Source organism: Clupea harengus, chromosome 10 (genome assembly GCF_900700415.2).
Source record: "Clupea harengus chromosome 10, Ch_v2.0.2, whole genome shotgun sequence".
Lineage (NCBI taxonomy): Eukaryota > Metazoa > Chordata > Actinopteri > Clupeiformes > Clupeidae > Clupea > Clupea harengus.
In genome coordinates this window covers 16811700-16829291 of record NC_045161.1, presented here as the reverse complement: position 1 = coordinate 16829291, position 17592 = coordinate 16811700, and the positions used below count along the sequence as shown (strand labels likewise).

The 17592-nt window shown below is 45.4% G+C and overlaps 1 protein-coding gene across 5 annotated transcripts in view; it reads right to left on the bottom strand.

Annotated features, from left to right (window-relative positions):
* ptprsa (protein tyrosine phosphatase receptor type Sa) overlaps positions 1–6824 on the bottom strand; it is a 218320-nt gene extending 211496 nt beyond the window's left edge. For 4 of the 5 annotated variants that reach the window (XM_042708883.1, XM_042708884.1, XM_042708885.1 and 1 more), the window contains exon 1: positions 6495–6824. The gene's annotated coding sequence lies outside the window, so the exon portion shown is untranslated. The remainder of the gene's footprint in view (positions 1–6494) is intronic. The other variant, XM_042708887.1, reaches the window with a different exon arrangement.
* Between the last annotated feature and the right edge of the window lie 10768 nt (positions 6825–17592).

The following is a 17592-nucleotide window of genomic DNA, read 5'->3' as shown; positions in this document are numbered from 1 at the left end:
TGTAAATACCCCGAGCAGGTAAGTGATCTTAAAAGTCTTATGTCTTCATAAAGAAAATACTCAAAGCCATTAGAGTAAAACTTTAACAACCTTCTATCATGTCTTTGCGCTCTCTATCTCTCTCTCTCCCTCTGTCTCAGATACTTTCCTGCTATTCTCCATTCAGAGAAACCGAACCCCATCACTACTTATCTGTCAGTGTAAATGGGAATTATTTTCCATCAGAGCCTTGAAGTGGCAGAAGCTGAAGCCATTAGCATGTATCAATTTTCACAGCGGTTTCGGAGCTCTGCTGACAAAATCGTGACAGCTATTCTTTTTTTTTTTATAAAACCGGCCCAATCACACGTGTCATTTGCTGAGACACAGATGACCAGTGACTGACGCACCTCTCTCTGCTACCCTGGTGAGATGGTTGCCTTGGGTATCACCGTGTGAGAAAGTGATGTAACGCGCAGAAACGTTCACTCTCGCAGGAGACTGATGTGTGTGAAGTCAGCACAGCGCAGCAGACTTCAGGGAGGACTCTTCTCATGTTCAGGGCAAAAACATTTCAAATAAAAAAGTACAATCCATTTCAATTCAGTGAATCCACGATCATTGCTTATCAGAAGTGTTTTGAGTTTCATATCATTTCTTGCTGTTGAATGTTCTGGAACTCCTAGGATACCAAGCAACACAGCCCCCCCGTCCTTAAACACACACACACACACACACCTTGCATTCCCAGATGGCTCCACAGGGAACTCTTCTAACCTATTAAAATGTCAGGCTCCTCAACCACCCAGGAGATCTGCATGTGCATACGAAACTGACTGCAGCAGTCTTGCTATGTGCATCTTACAGACCGGTGGGCCTGTGTGTCTGGACCTGTGTCAGGCGGCCATCTTTAAACCACAGCAGACCGGTGGGCTGTGTGTCTAGACCTGTGTCAGGCGGCCATCTTTAAACCACAGCAGAGTGGTGGGATGTGTGTCCAGACCTGTGTCAGGTGGCCATAGCAGACCGGTGGGCTGTGTGTCTAGACCTGTGTCAATTGGCCATCTTTAAACCATAGCAGACCGGTGGGCTGTGTGTCTAGACCTGTGTCAGGTGGCCATCTTTAAACCACAGCACCAGAGAAAATGAAAACGTCTCAGCCTCAGGTAGCAATAAAGGGCAAAACCTCAGTTCACCTGTTTAAGTTTGAAATCAAGACTTTTCACGCTGGCAGGAAAAGTGCGTTTCTTCAGAGTGCTATTTCTCTGGCCAGGAACAAACTGTACGGTAAGAGAGGACAGGAGTCGATGGGGGGTTTGAAAGAACCAAGGCAAAGTAGTGTGTCAGAGGACACAAGCTGTGTGTGTGTGTGTGTGTGTGTGTGTGTGTGTGTGTGTGTGTGTGTGTGTGTGTGTGTGTGTGTACGTGTGTGTGGGTGTGTGTCAGAGGACGCAAGCTGGGTACAAAACCACTTTTGGAAAATTGATACGGGAAGCGCAATGGCTTGATGCTTATTCCAACTCTCGAGTTTCCTTTTAAAATGCCATTAAAAGTCAGCGTGAGCTTCTGACAGGGCGCTAGCCCCGCACACCTGAGCTCTCTGGGGAGCCTCCTTGTTTCTCTCCCCTGGAGCCAAAGAGCCGGAGGTGACAGCTCACCACACACTCCAAATGAACACCTCTGGTTGGACACATTCTGTGCCACTCACACTCAAAAAGCACAGCATCTCAGCAAACACAACAGCAGTGTGTGTCTGTGTGTGTGTGTGTGTGTCTGTGTGTGTGTGTGTGTGTGTGTGTGTGTCTGTGTGTGTGTGTGTGTGTGTGTCTGTGTATGTGTGTGTGTGTGTGTGTGCATGTTAAACACATGCTCCAACATGTACGAGGCCACGTATGTTACTGTAATGAGCTCATATGCACACAGGCTCATATGTGTGAGGTGGGAGCAGTGAGGCATTACAGACTGTCATCATGGCTTCCCTGACTTTCTTTACAGCTTCCCTCTGTGTCAGACAGACATCGCTCCCTCAGCAGTCAGTCACACACACGCACGCGCACACACACACACACACACACACACACACACACTGCTTCAGTTTATCTCATTTTGTCCTTCTTTCTTTCTCTCTTTTTTCTTTGCGTCTCTCCCCAGCTATTTACATTTCCTCTAAAATAATGAGTTCTGCAAATGTGTTTGTGAGCAGCGGAGTGGCTGCCATCTTACACGGCCATCTTCCTGTTTAGAATTTCAAATTCTCTGACTCCGAGCGAGCGCCAGGAAAGCAGGGAGAGGAGAAGGGGCTGTTTGTCTGCAGGTGACAACGCCTAAGATTCCACCAGATAATTAGGCTGTAGTGTGTGTGTGTGTATCTGTGCGAGTGTGTGCGTGTGTGTGTGCGCGCGTGTGTGTGTGTATAGTGTTCATACTGTGGGAATGTCTGCATTAGTGGGTCTCTCAGCTGCTGACCTCCAGGCCCCGTGACCACATAAATGCCCAAGGACTATAAGATATGCTGGAGAAGGATGAGACACACACACACTCACTCTCACACACACGCAATCACATCATATTACACACATGCGCTTACGTTGTTCCTCAGCTTGACAAGTGCTTGTGGGGGCATCACAGAAAAAGCGTTGATTAATTGTGCATGTGTGCATGTGTGTGTGTGTGTGTGTGTGTGTGTGTGTGTGTGTGTGTGTGCATGCACACGCGCAGGAACACAGGTTTGATGGGGTGTGCCCAATAAAGCAGGCTTAGGTCGGACCAATAATCTGTGTCTGACACTGGGTAAGAAAGATGGAAGACAGAGGACAATGTACAAGAGAGAGAGGGAGGAAAGGACAGAGGGAGAGGGAGGAAAGGAGAGAGCGAGGAGAGGAGAGAGGGAGAAGAGGAGAGGAGAGGAAAGGAGAGAGGAAAGAGGGAGGAGAGGAAAGGAGAAAGATGAGGAGGGCACTGCAGGGGACAGGTGGAGGATCTGTGTGTGTGTGTGGGTGCATGTGTGTGTGTGTGTGTGTGTGTGTGTGTGTGTGTGTGTGTGTGTGTGTCTGTGTGCAATGGGGAGACACCTCCCACTGCCTACAGGTGATGGAGACTGGCCTGAGCTAGAAGAGTAACTGTGTGCTTTCAGAAGTGCCCCAGTCTGACTGAAACCCCATCCAGACCGTCGCCCAGCACTAATGAGACAGCGTGTGTCTCCCCATGACCCCCCCATTCTCATACCATTACTGACCGCAATATCAGCTCATTAAGGTCCCGCCCAGGGGGACGACCGCCAGTCCTGCAGGTCAGTCAGCAGTCACACGGGCTAATCTCACACTGGGCTGAGCACTGATGCAACTGTTTATCTGACTAAAGTCTGGTCAGCTAATGAGGATGTTCACTAGCTAAATAAAGACAATGCGATAGAGTTATACGCCATGGTACACAGCAGGGGCATGAACTCATTAGATCAGAGGCCTAAAATAAGGACTGGGCTCCAAATGAACTAAACAGGCCATGGCATATTTGTGTACCCCTGTGTGCTTCAGTAACAATACAACATCCACATGTTAGTAAGGGACATGACTGTGTATTTATGTGCGTGTTCTGGCCAAGACACCGTTCCATCTAGTCTGTATGATTCAACAACCAGGATCCAAATCATTTTGAGAATGTTCTAGGTGCTGTTCTGAGACCACGCCCTGCAATAGCAGCCCAAAATGATAATCACTGACATTTTAATTGCAGCTGTCATCTTTGATGTAATTGATCTGGATTTTTTTATTACATTATTATGCGAGAGAGATGCTTGATGGCCTCCTGTGTTTGATGGATAGCGCCAGTGTCTTTGGGCAAATTAAAACCCGTCCGTAAGACAGGCGGGCAGGCAGGCAGGCAGGCGGGCGTACATGAGTGAAGCCGAGGCACGGAGTGAAATCACAAGCACCAGCTCTGTGTAAGAATCTGTAAAAAGTCGCTTCGGGTCCATCAGCGATCAACCAGATAAATCATAAACGCCGTTGGGGTTGCGCAGAGCGTTATTGCTTAACGCCAAAAAGGAACTGGGCATTTATGAGTAATGGGATTAAAGACAACACTTTTCCTAATTGGAAATATATTTAAAAGGGGCACACTTACGGCGAGGCAACCTTACTGCGTGTAGAGAGGTCGGCGCTGAGCGGACGCTCCGGAGCCTCGCACATTCTCCAAGCAGAGAAACCGGAGCGAGGCGCGGCACTGTTCCACACGCGCTAGTGACTTTCTGTCCATGCATCTCTCAATATTTAATTACACTATTAGTAACGAAATATTTTCGTTGTCCTGCTAATTGTACACCTCATTTTGTTTTCGATAGTTGCCCTGATATTTATCATGTGTATATGTATGCATAGGCTACATACCCCCTTAGATTTCATAAAAAGTGGGATGTTAAGGGTGTCCATATTATTTTCACTGTCAAGAAAGTGGTGCTGATCTTAATGTCATCCCCGTTGAATATGTTTGAATATTTATTTAGCAAGGAGATGGCTCGGGCTGATTGGCGCGTAAATGAGAAACAGACTGGATGTGAGTTTGAGGCGTGGTCGCGGTGGGAATATGCGCGAGCCTACGCGCACATGCCCATCCGACTACACGGGGAGTGAGCTCGTGAGATAGCAGTCATTCCGGACGCTTCACGAGCAGTCGTCCCGGGTAATGGAGGAATCGAATCCCCAGCAACATCATAAACAAGATTACATTATAGTGGAACCCACATTACATTAGATTACAGGAGAAGGAAAGGCATCTCTTGCCGCGGTAATAAAAGAGCAATAAGGGAATAATATACGGTGCCGTGAAAATGACTATTCCAACAGTCCGGAGCTGAGGAAATCAAACCTAACTCGTTCCTTTTGATTTGTCTAACAATCTAAAACGCCATACCATTAAGATATGAGACGGGAGAAGTAAACTAGGAAAACACAGCTTGCAAGTCAAAATATTACACTGAAAAGACCAGTAGTCTCCTTTTAATTGATATAAATGGTTTAATCCTTGTTCAGTTTAATCTCCAAAAGTGTTCATGCCTAAATGTACCATCGATCACCGTGCAGATACAACCATTGCAAAGATTAATTGAACACTTCAAACGGACTTGTAGAAGATGTACTTGCTATTAAAGCAATAGTCTTCCTTGTGGAAATGATCATTTCATTTTATCCCAGGTGAGAAATAGTGTGATATATTGTGAAATAGAAATAAAGTGTCGTGGGCACACTTCTCCATCCACGGGCGAAATAAGAACAGTCATGAATTATTCTATTCTGTGTAATTATGAAAACGGACACGCAAAGCTTTTGACTCGTTAAGTTTATTCATACAGAAAACCACGGGTCACTACAAAGTGCAGCTCAAAAAGCTACGCATATGGAGAATTTACATCCCCGTTGATTTGACGCTATGCGTCACATCTGATAGCCGTCCATCTCAGCGGACTAATGTCAGCATTAAAAATCTCAGATTAGTCTGTCACACGTCGTTTCAAATAAAGGTTCACGAGGAAAGGAATTAATCGAATTCTCCCGACTTCTAACTCACGAAAATGCACCGCTTTCGGTAAGCGGGTATCTTCAACTCCGCTACGAAATACCACAGACAGACCTGCAAACAGTCAAGCCAAAGACTCTGACGGCGTTTGAAAATAACAAATTCAAATTGATTTATTCACATACATTCAGACCGGCGATAACAAGCAACATCGCAGCTGTCTTATGCGAGATTTGTGTCCAAAGGCGAGCAATGCGAAGCAGTAAACGACATGCTTTGGACTGTCGTCTTGTCTCCCGATCTGCAGTCTCGAGCTGCGTTTCTACACGTAGCGTGACAGCTACTCTAGTGATAGAGATAAATAATCTATGATAAATAAACTGCATGGGATAATAAAGATTGTATGTGGTCAAATATCGACAGTCGCTTGAGGATGTGGAATCGACCACGAGCTCAAAGACATATATCAGCATGCATTCAACGGCAAAGTTTATTAAAATCCCCGCATGGGTCCCATGAAACATTCACAGGAACCCCACGACCAGCATACAATATGCCTTCAACAGCCAGTTTAATTTGTTTGCACAAAGATAAGGATTCAGGGCGTTTTTCCACCTAGCCCGCCTTGCAGGGCTTCGCAACAGGAGCGCCTCAGAGCTGGTGGCCGAACGGACATTCTGACACATTCACTTTACCAGTCTCTCCACCGGCTATGTCTGTGAGCAACCAGCCCAGAATATCAGACCGAAATACAACGGATCAAGAATCGTGAGCAGAGCACCGTCTGAGGATGCGCTGAGCGAGGGACAGGTACTGTAAGATGCACAGAGATGCGCTTTGAGTCTTCTTCACTCTCCCACTTACTCGGTCAAGCGCGCCGGAGTGGATGGCAAGCGCTGTCCAACACTGCCTCTACAAATAAGTATTTGAAGTGAAAGAGCAACACGCTCTGAGAAAAATAGGTGTCACCGCAGCAATAGGATTGAGAAAATCTTTATTCCTACCTTTCCAACAGCGTTGTTCCTTTCTAACTGATCTGCTTGCGGATAAACCCTTCACATCTTCTTCTTGAAATAAATAATGAAATAATAATCCTGTGCGAATATGCCTTCTTGCAGATCCTGGGAGCTGTTTTCTAGGAGTTAATAAGCTTTAAATCCCTTCGATAGCGCGGGGTTGCACGGTGCGCGCGGGATCGCAGGACTGCTCCTCAGCCCGCTCGGAGGAAACACAGCTGGCAGCGTCGGTAGCTGGAAGGTGACGTCATTCACACCCCCACCTTTTCTCTCTAGTGCCCGCACCCTCTCGGCCCCCCCCCCCCCCCCCTCTCTCTCCGCCCCTCGCGGTCGCTACACTATCTCGACCCGCCCATTCCCGCCCCTTTTCTCGACGTGATGAAGTCATCCTCCGTACCTACTCCTTCTAACGACGTCCAGTAGCCTTCTCACGCAGCATCTTTCGCCGTGAATTCGGAAGAGTCGCCCATAGAAGGAGCCAATGAGAAGGAAGAGGGAATTTGAAGACTACCCACTCACATGACGGCAGAGAAGACATCTCTTAAAGGGATGGGTTTCACTCTCTCCTTATTAGGAATGCACCTGAACAAGTCAACTGATGCTCAGAGTAACAATGATACTGGTGTAAATTTGTCAATCAAACCACTGTCTCGATTTCTGTATATTAGTCTGTTTCCCTAACAGTGCGGACAGTGTCTTTGTGTGTGTTGCAGTGTGTCGCTTGTGCGAATAAAATCTGACAATTATTATTAATTATATATCTGTCAAACTCCCTCACTCATCAGCATGCTGAACACATTTCCCATGAAATGCTTGTAAGTATTTACCATACGACTTGTTATATCTATTACACTTTTATAATGACTTTATAAGTTGTTATATCTATCATACTATTATAATGACTTCATGAGCTGGAATAGGCTTATGAACCTTATGAACCTGCTCCAACACCCTTTCATTCCTTTGCACGCACGCACGCACACGCACGCACGCGCACGCGCACACGCACACGCACACGCGCACACACATTTATCTGAACTCAGAAGTTGACATAAATGAGTGTCTAATGTCTTCTGTCTCAGTTCATTAAACTCTCAAAATAACAATGACAGTCACAAAATAATAACAAAAAAATCAGGAATATATCAGATGCAAATGGATTTCTGTACATACGCAAACAGATAGATAGACGGACAGAGAGAGAGAGAGAGAGAGAGAATACATCAGATGTTAATATATATATACAGATGCAAACAGACAGAGAGAGGAATGTATCAGATGTTAATATATATATATATATATACACACACACACAATATATATATATATGCAAACAGACAGAGAGAGAGGAATGTATCAGATGTTAATATATATATATATATATACACACACACACACACACAATATATATATATATATATGCAAACAGACAGAGAGAGAGGAATGTATCAGATGTTAATATATATATATATATATACACACACACACACAATATATATATATATATATATATGCAAACAGACAGAGAGAGAGAGACGGACAGAGAGAGAGAGAGAGAGAGAAATAGAGTGAGAGAGTGCAGTAAATATACAATGCAGTAAAACCCTCCAAAATCAACCTAACAAGATTATCTTTGCTATTTTATTTATTTATTTAAGTTTTCTGTTTGTTGTTGAAGAACTCAAAAAAAGAGACACGCTGCGCTGTGTACACTCAGCGTGTGTTTATTTGTGCCAAATTAAAAATCCTACCGTCAAACTCGAGACAGTAATATAAAGAGTGAAAGAGAGAGAGAGAATCAGAGAGAGAGGGAGGGAGAGACTGACTCAGAGAGAGAGGGAGAGAGCACACACACATACACAAACAAACTCAGGCACACAAAAACATGCGTGCACACACACATACACACACAAACTCACGCACACACAAACATGCGTGCACACACACATACACACACACAAACTTACACACACACAAACTCACGCACAAACATGCGTGCACACACACATACACACACACAAACTCACGCACACACAAACATGCGTGTACACACACATACACAAACTCACGTAGACACAAACATTCGTTCACACACACATACACACACACAAACTCACGCACACACAAACATGCGTGCACACACACATACACACACACAAACTCACGCACACACAAACATGCGTGCACACACCCATACACACACACAAACTCACGCACACACACAAACTCAAGCACACACACAAACTCAAGCACACACAAACATGCGTGCACACATACAGTACATACACACACACAAACTCACTTAAAAATCCTACCGTCAAACCCGAGACAGTAACATAAAGAGTGAAAGAGAGAGAGAGAGACTCAGAGAGAGAGCACACACACATACACACACAAACTCACGCACACACAAACATGCGTGCACACACACACACACACACACACAAACTCACGCACACACAAACATGCGTGCACACACACATACACACACAAACTCACGCACACACAAACATGCGTGCACACACACATACACACACACAAACTCACGCACACACAAACATGTGTGTACACACACACACACAAACTTACCTGGACACAAACATTCGTTCACACACACATACACACACACAAAAACATGCGCGTACACACACATACACATACACAAACTCACGCACACACAAACATGCGTGCACACACACATACACACACACAAACTCACGCACACACAAACATGCGTGCACACACCCATACACACACACAAACTCACGCACACACACAAACTCACCCACACACAAACATGCGTGCACACATACACACACACAAACTCACAGAAACACTAACATGCATTCACACACATCCATGCATCTACACACATACATACAAATACAAACAGATGAGTGGCTGTGAACACACTCACACTCAGAGCTGAACACACACACTCTCAGAGCTGAACACACACACACATTCTCAGAGCTGAACACACACACATTCTCAGAGCTGAACACACACACTCTCACTCTCAGAGCTGAACACACACACACACACTCACTCACTCACTCACAGAGCTGAACACACACACACTCTCATTCTCAGAGCTGAACACACACACACACACACACACACACACACTCTCACTCGCAGAGCTAAACACACTCTCACTCTCAGAGCTGAACACACACACACACACACACACACACTCACTCTCTCTCTCTCAGAGCTGAACAGACACACACACACACACATTTCACTCTCAGAGCTGAGCACACCCTCACACGCTCTCAGAGCTGAACACACACACACACACTCACTCTCTGTTACGAATGGTGGACGGTTACGAATGATGGGTGTTGTGCAGGACTCAATTGCACGACTCAGCACAGGGGTAGATTTAAAGGGTGAAACGTTTTACTAGCCGGGTTCGGTACACAGGTAGGCAGTCCAACAATTGCAAACAAAACGAAACAGGGAATAGGCAGGAGAATAGTTGTAGGGCAGGCAGAGGTCAGAAGCACGAGTAATCACTTTAACAAGGAGGAAGCGCTAAACGCTAGGAACAGCGGAAAAAAACAAGGAACATACCATATAACAACAATTTACGAAGACGCAACGAGAAACAAGAAAACAAGGACTATATATACACACAGGCAACAGATAACGCGGGACAGGTGAGAACAATCACGGCGGGGCAGACAAAGACACAGGTGGACTAAACAAGGGGAATTAACAGGACACAGGTGAAACCAATAATACAAACAAACCGGGAGATTGGGAACAGGTGAGGGGTGGAGACACGGACAACAACAAGAGGGCACATGGCATAGACAAACAAACATAGGGAAAGCACATGGCGGGAACAAGGAAGCACGAGGACTAGACATGGGGACAAACATGTGACAACACAAGGGAGACAAACACAGAAATTAAACACGGACAGAACACAGACCTTACACTCTCAGAGCTGAACACACACACACACACACACACACACACACACACACACTCTCTCTCTCACTCTCAGAGCCGAACACACACAAACTCTCAGAGCTGAACACACTCTCACTCTCAGAGCTGAACACACTCTCCCACACTCACTCTCAGAGCTGAACACACACACACTCTCTGAGCTGAACCCACTCTCACTCTCAGAGCTGAACACACACACACACACTCACAGCTGAACACACACACACTCTCTGAGCTGAACACACTCTCACTCTCAGAGCTGAACACACACACACACTCACAGCTGAACACACACACACTCTCAGAGCTGAACACACTCTCACTCTCAGAGCTGAACACACACACACACTCACAGCTGAACACACACACACTCTCTGAGCTGAACACACTCTCACTCTCAGAGCTGAACACACTCTCACTCTCAGAACTGAACACACACACACACACACACACACACTCTCTCATTCTCAGAGCTGAACACACTCTCCCACGCTCACTCTCAGAGCTGAACACACACACACTCTCAGAGCTGAACACACACACACACACACACACACACACCACACACACACACACACTCTCTCTCATTCTCAGAGCTGAACACACACACACACTCAGAGCTGAACACACACACACACTCTCAGAGCTGAACACACTCTCCCATGCTCACTCTCAGAGCTGAACACATACACACACACACACACACACACACACACACACACACACACACACACACACACTCTCTCTCATTCTCAGAGCTGAACACACACACACACACTCTCTGATGGAGATAATTTCCAAATGACACTGTTAATGACTTAAGAATATAATAATTGCCTTGTATTATTAATTACCTTATATAAATCATGTGCTTATGTAAGCAGGAACATGGCTTTTCTGTGTTTCTGTATGTGTGTGTGTAACTTAGAATATTAGGTGCCACTTAGTCTGCATATGTACAAGAGCATGTTTAGACCAGGGGTGATAAGACGGGTCGAACTGTGCTTCTTCCGACCTTGTGCAAAACTTCCATCCGTGCCTCGGACATCAGAAATCCACCACGTGGTTTTCCCTGCTGAATGCTCAACTTCTGTCTGTATATGAACCTTGTGCGATGTGTTTAATATTGCTTGACTCTCAGCCTTGTGCTGGGAGTGAGCCCGATTGCAATTGTTGTTTGTCTAATAAATATACTTACATGCAGCTCCGGAGTCCTGAGGTAACTGGGGTGAATTTTCACCTATCACTCTCACTCTCAGAGCTGAACACACAGACACACTCACTCTCAGAGCTGAACACACACACACACACACTCTCAGAGCTGAACACACTCTCACACACACTCTCACTCTCAGAGCTGAACACACACACACTCTCACAGCTGAACACACACACACTCTCACTCTCAGAGCTGAACCCACACACACACACACACACACACACTCAAAGCTGAACACACTCTCAGAGCTGAACACACTCTCCCACACACTCACTCTCAGAGCTGAACACACTCTCAATCTCAGAGCTGAACACACACACACACACACACACTCAGAGCTGAACACACACACACACTCTCAGCCCCACAGCTGAACACACACACACTCTCACTCTCAGAGCTGAACAAACACACACACTCTCAGAGTTGAACACACAAACACACTCTCAGAGCTGAACACAGACACTCTCAGAGCTGAACACACACACACTCTCAGAGCTGAACACACACACACTCAGAGCTGAACACACACACACTCTCAGAGCTGAACACACACATACTCAGAGCTGAACACACACACACTCTCAGAGCTGAACACACACATACTCAGAGCTGAACACACACACACTCTCAGAGCTGAACACACACATACTCTCAGAGCTGAACACACACACACACTTTTAGAGCTGAACACACACACATTCTCAGAGCTGAACACACACACACACTCTCAGAGCTGAACACACACACACACACACACTCAGAGCTGAACACACCCTGACTTTCTCCATTCTATTTGAGTCTGTGGCCTTAGTCTAACCTCTGCCCCCTCCCTTGCTCCCTCGCTCCCTCCCTCTATCAGTCTCTCTCTCCCTCCTTCCATCATTCTCTCTCTCTTGCTCTCTCCCTCTCTCAGCTTCACACCTCGTGTTGTGAGATGGCGCTCGTGTCAATCAGCGCCTATTGGACAGACGGATGAGAAGCCTAATTGCACACACACACACACACATACACACACACACACACACACACACTGTCAGAGTTGAACACACACACGGACAGCCTATCGGACAGACGGGATGAGAGGCCTAATTAGACGGCAGGGCAGCGTCTCACACCTTGCAGGCGTGCAGCTCGCTGCCATGGCAACCAGCGGTGTTTGGGAGCAAAAGGATGTGGCAGGCAAACACATACACACACGCAGGCACACACACACACACATACACACAGGCAAACACGAGGTGACGTTGTTTATCTGACAGGGGGTGAGAGCGTGGCAGCTTCGGAGGAGACTGAGTGACCTTCCATTGGACCCTGTGATGAGAGGGCTGCGGTGAGCGCGCTCTTCCTGCTTCCTCATGGGATGAAGGAGGCTGTGTTATGACAGTGGGGTGCGAGAGGAGGGAGCAGACGGGACGGGAGCATGACTCACTCAAACACGGGTGAAAAGGAGAGGATTGCAGGCATCCTTCAGGAGGGAGGGAGCGGAGAAGGAGTGTGTTTGAGATGAACTCTTGTTTGTGTGCATGTGTGGCCTTTTTTAGTGTGGCCGTGTGTGTGTGTGTGTGTGTGTGTGTGTGTGTATGGGTGTTTGTGTCTGTGTGTGTGTGTAGTGAGTGAATGTGTGCATATGTGTGCGTGTGGCTGTGTGTGTGTGTGTGTGTATGTGCATATGAGTGTGTGTGGCCGTGTGTGTGTGTGTGCGTGTGTGTGTGTGCGTGTGTGTGTGTGTGTGTGTGTGTGTGTGTGTGTGTGTGTGTGTGTGTGTGTGTGTGTGTGTGTGTGTGTGTGTGTGTGTGTGGCCGTGCAGAAATGGGAGAGTTCATGGGTTTAAGTACCCTGGTACATGAATTCATCCATTTTGTGACTTAAATAGAACTCTTACTGAAGCTTAATCACTTCCTGTAACTGTAACTATGCCCCTGACCGGTTGCCCTTTTGTTCTCTATTGTTCCTACAGCGCTCTACCTGCCAGCTCTCTCCGTGCGCGGAGCTTGACTCTCACACCGAACTCTTCCCTTACATTACCTAAGAACTGAGCAAAGCTAACTGAGGAAATAAATGAACGAGCTAAGCACTAGAAACAGAGGGTTGGGGATGGAGTTAGGGTTAGTCAGGCAGGTAGCTATCTAAGGTCAGCTTTGCCACACCGCTAATTTGATGAAGTTGATGTTAGTTAAGCTTCACACAGACTAAGGCGGCTTGCACGCAAACTAACCATCCTCTTTTCTGACGGGGCACCATTATGCTACATGACATAAAACATGCTTTGAATTGGCCTTAAACACAACCACACACACACACACACACACACACACACACACACACACGCACGCACACACACACGGGGAGAGGAAACTCAAAGCTCACGCTTCAGACACTCCTTTGTCTCTGACCTCACCCACATGCGTTCATAACTGTGCACTCGGAATGACGGCAGAAGGCAGAACAAAGAAACACACATACAGTCTTAATACTCGAGCAGGCATGCTCACACACACTCACATACACACACACTCGGTCTCTCTCTATTTCTCACACACACACTCTCTCCCTCTTTCTCACACACACACACACACACACATACACACACAAACAAACACACACACACACACACACACACACACACACTCTCTCTTTTTCTCTCTCTCGCTTTCACACACACACACTCCCCTTTATTTCCTGTACTAGCTGTTGATATGGTCACTTTAGTTATTACTGTAAGTTCATTTTTAATCAGAGATCCAAACTGATAGTTTACAAAAGTTTTATGGAACTGATTCATGAGACTGATTGTAACTGATCTTTTATTCAGAACACAAGGAGGTGTCACACAAAGTGCCATAGCAACTTATAGAACTACTAGAACTAATGGATCTGCTGATCTGCTGGTACTCGGGTGAAATATTCTTGCTGCTGTCAGGCTCCTACCAACATCATCTTGGTGGCCCTCGTGAGGAAAGTATTAACATTTAGACACAATTGCACCCACATTTATACTGGTGTGGTCCAGGGGATCATTTATACTGGTGCGGTCCAGGGGATCATGGTACTTCCATTATTCTGACACCCCTGCGCGACGACAGAGCCAATGTTCCTACACGGGGCACGTCTGACATAAGCTCTTTCCCAGTTTTCTCTTCCTCTTTCTTTCCCTCCCTCCATTCCTCTCTCTCTCTCTCTCTCTTTTTTTACTCTCTCTCTCTCTCTCTCAGTCCAATTTCTCTGGTTTTCACACATCCTGTGTGTGTATCCCGTGGCTGCTGTGGTAAGATATGTATAGTGTACGGCGTATAGCTTCATTCTCTCTGCACATGGCTGCATGTGGGAGGAGGAGTGAACCTGAGCCTCTTCAGTCTCTCCAGTCTCCCCAGCCTCAGCAAGTGCAGTGGTTCACAGCCAACATACAACACAACGCAACACACCACACCATTGCAACACAACATCACAAAAAACACAACCAATGCAAGGAAATTCAATGTGACACCACCAGCAAGAGAGCACAATGCAACCAAAGACATTATTATCCTGCCCTGTTTTATGAAGAGCCGCTCACATTGTTTGGAAAAGGCATGACTGACGTTTCACCTCAACTGAAACATTCTGTTTATTTCCACTTTTACAATAGCAATAGCCGCGCTCTAAAATGTGGTGCACTGTGAGCAAGTCAACATGAAAAATGATCTTTTTTTGCCTAATTGGAGTGACTGGGGGTTTAACCGTCAACAGAAACTTCTACAGTCCTTATTTAGATTTAGATTTAGATTCAACTTTATTGTCATTGCACAGAGTACAAGTACTGAGGCAACGAAATGCAGTTAGCATCTAACCAGAAGTGCAAAGCAGAAGAGTGCAGAGTATGTGCATAATGGTAATATAAATATAGATAAATAGGATATATACAGTATAACATAAGATATATGTGGTATGAACAGTAAGAACATGAGCAGCAATAATGGTGATTAGTGCAGATGTGATATAGATATATGTAAAGTGCAGGTGAAGTACAGGTGAAGGTGGCAGTAGAAGTTATAAAGTTATAAATGAGGTAGGAGACATGATAAGATATAAATACCTTGAATATTGATATGGACAAAATGTTTAAATAAATAGATATAGACAAATAAACAATTTAGTGGAAATGTTCAGTGGCTGGAGGGAGGTGTGTGGCAGTCAGGCCAGGGTAGAGGGGGAATTGTACATCCCCACATAACTCTCTGAACTGGTTCATCTTGGCTGGCTTGTGTGGAAGCATAGGGGTGCACGCTTATCGCTAACACCACGTCGAACATTTCACTGCACACTCAACTCATTTATTGCCCAAATGTTGTTCGACAACTTACTGTTGAGTTGCCTTTACATATAGCATGTGTATACGAATGACACAATATACATACCATGTTTGTTCAATGGACATTGTGGGATAATTACCTTGCCGCCATTACATCTTACTTGTTTTCTTAGGAGATGTGCTTCCGTCCCGGGACAACTTTATGATTTGGGCAGGTTCGCGAGGAACGTGGTTTCGCCCAAAATCAATTAATTGAATTATAAGGTTTTCAGTGGTGAATGTGACTTATAACTATTGTTATCAATATTTTGAAGGCCTGATTGAGTTCTAAATATTGTTGGTACCGTTTACCCATGTGTTGTGGGCCTATGGTGGTATGGGCCAATTAGGGAGAGTTCAGCTACCTGTTAAAAGGGTTTGCGTAGTAGTTGTTGGAAAGCTTCTGTGCAGACAGCTTCTTGGGTGAGAGTTTCGTTGTGATTTTAGTCTATGCTCTTCTCTATAAACTTCAGAAGTGTGGGGTTGATATCTGTGTACTGTCTCAATTTAGTGACAAGTGTACTAAGCTGTAATACTGTCTATACATATACAGCTGTTTGTAAATATCTTTTTGTTTTAATTCATATTCTCAGTCTTTTTGTATATATTTTTCACATTTTGGATTATGCACCTGGTGGAGGCAGGGATGGATTAACGAACGGGCCTACCGGGCCCAGGCCCAGGGGCCCATGAGCTCAGGGGGCCCCTAAGCCAGAGCCTCTGCGTGAAGTCGCTGTTATGTATCTCTTATTTGTGGTTGAAAAAGGTGTATTTTGTTCATTTGCTAATGGCTTTAATTGAGTGTACCTGTGCTGTGTTAGAAAATGTGCATGTGCGCCAGGGGCGTAACTATAGACAATGCAGCCAGCGTGGAAGGTTCGTAGGCAAAAAGCAGACATGGTTTTCTGAATTTTCCCGAAAATGTTGCTGTTCAAAGTGTCACTAGTTTAATGTGACAGTGATCAAGGATAATTGTTTTATGAAATTACTCTAATCCCTTATGCTATATATTCTCTCAAAATGGCAAACGTGTCTCTGTCATGGTTTTCATAATTTTTATGGGGAAATCGTCAGTAGCAATCTATAACACAATTATATGCTTATCGTGCATACACTATAGAAACTATTAAAAATTCGATTCAATTCAATTAATAATTTCTTATTTAATTTGTTATTTTTGTCATATACAGATATGCAATGATGATTGCTGGGTAATATGTATCTTGTTCGCCAATGTCAAGTCTCTATTTGATCATGTGACGAGACGATACGCTATAGCTAGTTTAGGCGCAGAATCTGAACGTCAAGACCTAACAAACTGACTGAGCACAGTACGGTACACTTGACGAACAACGCCTTTCAAACATAAAAGTGGTAATGCATGATTTGCTCTTTCAATGGACAGGATAGCCAGGCCATTCAGCCTCTCCTGCCCCATGCTGCTTAGGTAGGTCTTAATCAGTTTCAATTGGGAAAAGAATCACTCGGCTGTTGCCCTGTCACATGTAATGTCAGAAACAATAGCAGGGCAGTGCACCGAAGGTGGATGTTACGGAGTAAACTTTGACCTGTTT